This window comes from Anomaloglossus baeobatrachus, chromosome 11 (assembly GCF_048569485.1).
Source record: "Anomaloglossus baeobatrachus isolate aAnoBae1 chromosome 11, aAnoBae1.hap1, whole genome shotgun sequence".
Lineage (NCBI taxonomy): Eukaryota > Metazoa > Chordata > Amphibia > Anura > Aromobatidae > Anomaloglossus > Anomaloglossus baeobatrachus.
In genome coordinates, this window is record NC_134363.1 from 17,655,613 (window position 1) to 17,663,576 (window position 7,964).

The window sequence follows — 7,964 nt, forward strand, 5'->3', positions numbered from 1 at the left end:
CTTCCATTCCATGTTTTCAAGGTAGGGAAATGGGGATGAAGGGAATCCAGGTCCCACCATGTGCAGCAAATGCCACACACACCAGGACAATGTCAGAACTGGCCATTTTCAATCAATTCAATCAATCTCTCCCCCTTTTTGTTGCAAACAGTTTTTTAGCTTGGATTAACTAAATAAATAATTATAAAATAACAACATCTGGTCCCCCCACACTTTGATAACAAGCAAAAGTAAAGCAGGACTGGTATTATCAGGCTGGAAGGGTTCATGGATATTGGCCCCTTCCTGGTCTAAAAATTTCAGCCCACAGCTGTCCCAGAAATGGTGCATCACATTAGATGTGTAAACCAGAGTTTGAATGACTCCTTAAATAAAATATTTGTTTCACTTTACACTTACTGAGTTACTTATGGGTGTCTGATACATGCATTTTCATTTCCAACCCCTGGGCTTGATGCCAGCAGACATTACACAGATATCAACCCCCAAAATATTACCTTGTTTGCCACCGCATGAGGTCAATTGGGAAGAGTCAAGCAAAGTGCCAGAATTGGCACAGCTAAAGGAAGCACCATTTCTGGAGGTTAGAATGTTTAGGCTTGAAAGAGCCAAGTAACCATGGGCCTTCCCAGCCTGATAATACCAGCCCCCAGCTGTCTGTTTTACCTTTGCTGATTATCAAAAATAGGGGGACCCACTTTTTAAAATATTTATTTATTAAGTTAAACAAAGCTAAAAACACCCTTTAGTGTCACATGAAAGGCACTAAAATGTGCAAGTATACAAACTCTACTGTAATCTAAGCTGTCTCTCGTACATCAACTCTCCCGGAATTACTTCCAGAAGAGAATGTGATAAGCATTGTGCCCCAGGTGTCTCATATAGGACCCAATGATGCAATTTGGCCAGCCAATCATAGTAATGCCAATAGCCAATATGGCCACGGCATTACCGTGTATAGCAGGCAATCCCTGGATGTTGATTGGCTGTCTAACAGCCATGAAACATGTGGGTCAAGAACTTAAGCTTTCGCTCATGAACTTTTGATACTTGATCGAGTAACATGCAGTGTGGAGCACGCTTGTTCATCACTAGTAGTAATGTTGACAAATTGGCTTCAATTGTGAAAAACATGATCCTAAAGACAACCAGAATATTCACCGTTTCACCAGACGGTCTCATGTTCACTGTATCCATATAACATCAGTGGGTTATCACTTTTATTTTCCAGTCTTGTCCTATAAATATTATTCAGGCTTCTCTCGCAACTCTACAAAATGTAACGTGTCTGAGACCGAATGCCTTGGAGATCGATGTATGACCGCTTGCCAATACACTAACAACAGTGAGTAAAAGTCTAAATCTTTCTTTTGCCAAAATTGTTGTTTCACCACCTGAGTTCTCATTTTGTGACTTGGATTTACTTATTTTGCAGATGGAATTATTTATAAATCAATATTGAAATCTTGTGCCAATGAAACTTTGTGTGGAGCCAAAGGTTCAGCACTAATGGACAAAGCCAAATATCGATTTTACATAAATTGCTGCACTGGGAATTTATGTAATATTGATGGATATCAACGTAAGTGACACAATAGTGATGATAATTGTAATATTAATAATAATATTTTTGTAGCACCAACATGTTCCGCATTTCTTAACAATTAAAAGTGGACATGTATATACAGAATTAGCTGGATCTGTTCTTTTAGCCTGAGAGAGATCACCTACAAATGTCTTTAGGCTGGAGTCAGACTTGACCATATCTCTCATAAGTCTCGCATCACCTGGCATGGCCTGACGCTCTTCGGACAAAAGCGTCTCAGCTACATAGAAATACATGCGGCCAACCCGCTCCTGTCTGGAGAGTATGCAGCCATGCCGGTTGATGTGATGCAAGATTTATGAGAGATACTCTTAAGTCTGACTCCAGCCTAATAGTTTAAATCTCCCATGATCACTGCATCATATTTTTTTGAGAACTTGGACATCTGATGTACAAAATGTTTATCCATACTGTATCATCAACTTGCCCAAGTGGCTTGTAGTAAACACCTACAAAGGTGTCCTTTCCATTGTTCTCTCCTTGTATACTTTACCCAAAAAATTTCCAAAAACGTTCCAGTCTCTGAAGCTCCAATTTCTGTGGACATGCCTTTCTAACATACAATTAGAGTTGAGCGAGTACCTACAGTAACTATTTGTACTGGCTATATTCATAACGAGTACTGTCTAATATTCGCGTATGTGTGACGCCCCTGGACTAGTCCAGGGTGTCACAGGGAACTGCACTATTCTCTATCCTTGGTGCAGGGCCCACCCTCCTTGGTTCCGGGGTCCGCAACAGTGATTCTGTACCAACAGCACAAATCCTAGTCACCCAAACACTACACTTGTCAGGCACACCAGGGGCGTGGTTCCAGCTGGGAAAGGAACCGCCCACCTATGAGTCAGACAGGCTGGTGGGAGGAGTCAGTTAGACAGTTGGTAGTAACTGAAAAAGAGAGAGGACCTGGGGATTAAGAGCTCCCTGAGGAGAGTCTGGCTGGGTCGCAGACAGTGGCCTGTGCCTGAGGAGACGGAAACCCAGTCGCGGGAAACTGGAGGACAGGGCTGGACGGGGCAAGAGGACCGTCAGCCATCGGATCCACAGCAACCGGTCTGGAGGCCGAGCACACAGCGGGGGACAGGCCCCTAAGTCGGGAGGTAGCTTCACACAACCCGGCAATTAACCTGCAGCGGGAAGTAGCTTCACGTGCTATCTGCAACGGCTCAGAGATTAGCGGTTTCAGCACAACGGAGGGATAGGACTTCCCACACAGAGCAGTCACAAAATCCCACGTGCCAGCTGCTAAGAGAAGGTCCCCAGTAAAAAGAGGGACGGGACCTGAAGGTTTCAAGCCAACAGGGCCAGGGACATACACAGTTCACAGTGTATGGAGGAAGGCTCCAGTCCACCACAGAATCACTGAAAGGGACCACCGGACGTGCTGTCACCGAATGCAGCAGTACCAAGAGACTTTGTTTACCTCAGAGTCTGTGTCCACTGAACGCGTCATCACATCTGAGTGAGTACCCTGGCTCCCCAGCGCCTTGCCGGCCCTATATCAATATAGACTGTTCCTACCTATTCCCTACCCTGAGTCCCGGGGCCCCTACCTGCGGAGGGAATCATCACCAGGCTGCCCCAATACCATCAGCCCCGGCACTCCCATAAGGCAGCGGCGGTATTCCTTATTACCGCACACCGCAGGTGGCGTCACAAATATTCTCCCCTGTAAATAACCCTTTTTTTTTCATCGAAGTGTCTGCCGAGCAGTCCGACTGCTGTTTGGGCGTCACACATTGATTTTTGGCGTCACGAACAGGATCGGACTGGACCCACTAACCTGGGTGATGTGCGTCTTCTGCAAAACTGTTGAGCCCGAAGTGAATAAAATAATTCAGTTGCCGCCAATTTGCCGCTGAAAACCAAGGGGGCATAGAAAGATGTCGGCGCCGGGTGAAGCGAGAGCAGCAGCGGTTCCCCCTCAAGATCAAGGTGACATGGACGCACGAGCGACCGCGCCGATAATGCCAATGACTTTACCGTATGTGCCAGGCGCTATCTGGCTACCCCAATATGATGGTTCCCCTGACACACTGCAAGGATTCAAAAGAAAAATCCGCACACTCCTGGATATGTATGGGATGAATGACCGGCAGCAAGCGTCTGTACTACTCGGTCAGTTATCAGGCGCTGCAGAGCTGGAGGCAGAAACCTGGACAGATCAGGACCGGGCCTCAGTAACTGCCATTTGTGAACGTCTACGACTTTCCTTTGAAAACCGCACTGAGGCAGAACTCCGGATAAAGTTTTACAACTGCAAGTAGCGCCCACAAGAAAGCATTAGAGACTATGCCCTGAGGCTGCAATCAGCGCTACGGACTCTCAAATTAACCATCCCCATTAGTGAAGCTGAAGGAAACAAGATGCTTGTTGAACAGTTTCTGCAAGGCCTGGGGTCATTGGAGGACCGCAAGCAGCTACGGCTGTGGAATCTGGAATATCCTGCAATGGACTTTGCTGTTTTAAAAGACCGAGCCATCAAAGCTTTGCAAACCCCAGAGCCAGCTGATTCTTCTGCTACGTCCTGGCAAGCCGGCACTTCTCCTCTACATGTGCCGCCTCCTGTTAGAGCACTGCCAGAGCCAAAAACCCCAGCAGCGCCTGCAGGCGGTACCAGTGATTTGTATTTACAGGTGCAGCAGCTGAGCAGTGATGTTGCAAGGATCCTAGAGGCAATGCAGCTCCAGCCCAAGACAGAGCCATCGGAGAAGCTTGCTAACCACCCAGATGACGTCCCTTGGATGAGAGGGAGGACCTCGACATACAGAGGAAGGAACCGTGACCGGTATGAAAACCTTGTTTGTTATAGGTGCAACAAGACTTGTCACTACGCCCGTTTTTGTCCTTTAAACGGGCCACCCCTGGGGCCAAGGGCCACTCCCCAGGACTAAATCAACAAGGCCCAGCAGACTGGCGGGAGCGGTATGTTGGAAGAAGGACCATCGTTTCCATCACCTTGGATGGGATTCCGATTTCAGCACTTCTTGATACCGGCTCCCAGGTAACAACTATACCCCAAGTACTGTATACCAAATTCTGGTCAACTGAGGAACTCGCCCCACCGGACAATGATCTCACTATTTACGCTGTGAATGGTTTACCAGTAACACAACTCGGGTTCAAGGAGGTGACCATCAAGGTGGGCAGGGTGGAGTTAGCACGCCAAGGACTCATAGTAGTGCAGAATGACCCTAGTGACCGGAACCCTAAGATGATTTTGGGGACTAATGTTATTGAGAATTGTATGGCGGAAGTATTGTTTCTGCTCCAACAGCTCTCTGAAACTGCAGGAGCGAGACGCCAGAGGGTCCTGCAAAGAGAGATTCGAGCCCTCCAGCAGATGCAACAGGTAATTTTGTCTGGTGGGGAAATTGGCAGTGTACGGGTAATGGATGCAGCTCCTGTGGTAGTGCCCCCACAGAGTGAGATGATGATATGGTGCAGGGCAGCTGTAGGCTCCCGTGGACAGAATTACCAGGCAGTGGTAGAGGCCCTACCTTCAGAGCACTGGTCTACAGTACAAGGGTTAGAGGGAAGCCAGGAGCTGAGAAGGTCCACCCGTGTGAACTTTGGTCAGCCCCCACATAGGTTCAGAGATGAGGAATGGTAGCGGAACCCGGCTACTCTACCCTAATGTAAATAGTCTAAATATAGAGTAAATTTAAAAATGTTTAGTATTTTCCATGCTTTTAATTCTACTATTTTCCATGCTAATGATAGTCATGTAAGACATGTTGATATAGAGTGTTGATAAGAAGAATGTTGATTTTATTTTAATTACCTGGATTCATGACCTGATTGACGACCAATGATAAGTTTTATTGAAAATGGACCTTTGGCTACAGGACTGGTGGTAGCCAGCACGAACTGGTGCTATTGTAAATGGTTATTTCCCATTTAGAAGACACAGGTGGAGGAGAGACCTGGGAGACATATGGCCCAGGTCTGGACACCAACAGGAGCTGTGGCTTGCCTCCTTTTGGAACTTTGGGGGTGGGATGAAGGACTGGGAAAGCAAAACGTTGGGTTCAAGCAAAGTGCCTCCCCTGCGTGGGATAAATAGATGTTTTTCTTATTAAAATGTTCACTTTTTGCAGATAAAAATAAACACTCTGGGTGCACTGTAGCTCGGGGACGAGCTACGTTTAACCAAGGGGGAATGTGACGCCCCTGGACTAGTCCAGGGTGTCACAGTGAACTGCACTATTCTCTATCCTTGGTGCAGGGCCCACCCTCCTTGGTTCCGGGGTCCGCAACAGTGATTCTGTACCAACAGCACAAATCTTAGTCACCCAAACACTACACTTGTCAGGCACACCAGGGGCGTGGTTCCAGCTGGGAAAGGAACCGCTCACCTATGAGTCAGACAGGCTGGTGGGAGGAGTCAGTTAGACAGTTGGTAGTAACTGAAAAAGAGAGAGGACCTGGGGATTAAGAGCTCCCTGAGGAGAGTCTGGCTGGGTCACAGACAGTGGCCTGGGCCTGAGGAGACGGAAACCCAGTCGCGGGAAACTGGAGGACAGGGCTGGACGGGGCAAGAGGACCGTCAGCCATCGGATCCACAGCAACCGGTCTGGGGGCCGAGCACACAGCGGGGGACAGGCCCCTAAGTCGGGAGGTAGCTTCACACAACCCGGCAATTAACCTGCAGCGGGAAGTAGCTTCACGTGCTATCTGCAACGGCTCAGAGATTAGCGGTGTCAGCACAACAGAGGGATAGGACTTCCCACACAGAGCAGTCACAAAATCCCACGTGCCAGCTGCTAAGAGCAGGACCCCAGTAAAAAGAGGGACGGGACCTGAAGGTTTCAAGCCAACAGGGCCAGGGACACACACAGTTCACAGTGTATGGAGGAAGGCTCCAGTCTACCACAGAATCACTGAAAGGGTTCACCGGACGTGCTGTCACCGAATGCAGCAGTACCAAAAGACTTTGTTTACCTCAGAGTCTGTGTCCACTGAATGCGTCATCACATCTGAGTGAGTACCCTGGCTCCCCAGCGCCTTGCCGGCCCTATATCAATATAGACTGTTCCTACCTATTCCCTACCCTGAGTCCCGGGGCCCCTACCTGCGGAGGGAATCATCACCAGGCTGCCCCAATACCATCAGCCCCGGCACTCCCATAAGGCAGCGGCGGTATTCCTTATTACCGCACACCGCAGGTGGCGTCACAAATATTCTCCCCTGTAAATAACCCTTTTTTTTTCATCGAAGTGTCTGCCGAGCAGTCCGACTGCTGCTAGGGCGTCACATATGCATTTTGAATAGCATGTGCAACAAAAAAACAACAAAAAAGAAAAAAAGGGGGCCCTGATTATAAGGAAAAGGGGTATGAGTGACCCCTAACACTCACCTGAAGCTGCACCCTGCACTCCCTATCATCCTTAGAAAGATCCTTCCCCCATTGGTGATGATGTGCGTAAGTCCTGGCTCACCTTGTTTATTGAGCTGGGCAGCAAAACACTAATTTTACTGCTACAATAATACAACACTGCAAGAGAGAAACAAGCAGGAATAAAAAATGGAACACCACAGCTTTCACAAGGACATTTATGAATCTTCTATACTGATCTTATGGGAGATCAGCATAGAAGAACTATAACCGGCACATGGGAGAGTAAAGCCCCTATCACACATAGCAAGATTGCTAGTGAGATCCCTGAAATGTCACAGGTTTTGTGATGTATCAGTGACCTTGCCAGTGATATCGCTGTGTGTGACACGTAGCAGCGAGTGGGCTGATTGTAACAAAACGATCAGGACCATTTTTTACTCATTGGTCTCCCACTGTGCAGCACGCATCGGCGAGTTTGACGGCGGGAGACCAATGAGCGCCGGTTCTGAGTGTGTAGGGAGCCGTTGTTACACAGGTCGCTGGTGGCTGATGGTTAGTCGCTGTGGAGATCTGCCTGATTGACAGCTCAACAGCGACCATGTAGTGACATTCCAGCGATCCCTGCCTGGTCGGATCGCTGGTGGGATCACTGGTTCTTCGCTATGTTTAACGGGACCCTGATAAAGTGGGACTTTAAATAATGAAAGGGTGGAACAGCAAGGTGCAACAGATAAGATTAGAGCTATATGGAATCTTCGCATGATCAAAATGGAACTCAACTCCTTCAACACCAAATGAAAATAAATCTTCTCTACTCATGTTAAAGTTGACCTGTGATCTGCTAATCACTGTTACCTTTAAATCCAAGATACCGCAAAGGTATTAACCAGATTGTTTTTGAAAAAGCCAACAAAATCATTTTGGAGAATTTTCCTATTTGTGTATATAAAAAACTTGACAAACACGTTAAAATCAATTTTTTAATGAGTCGCTCATTTCTAATTAACAAAATTTAAT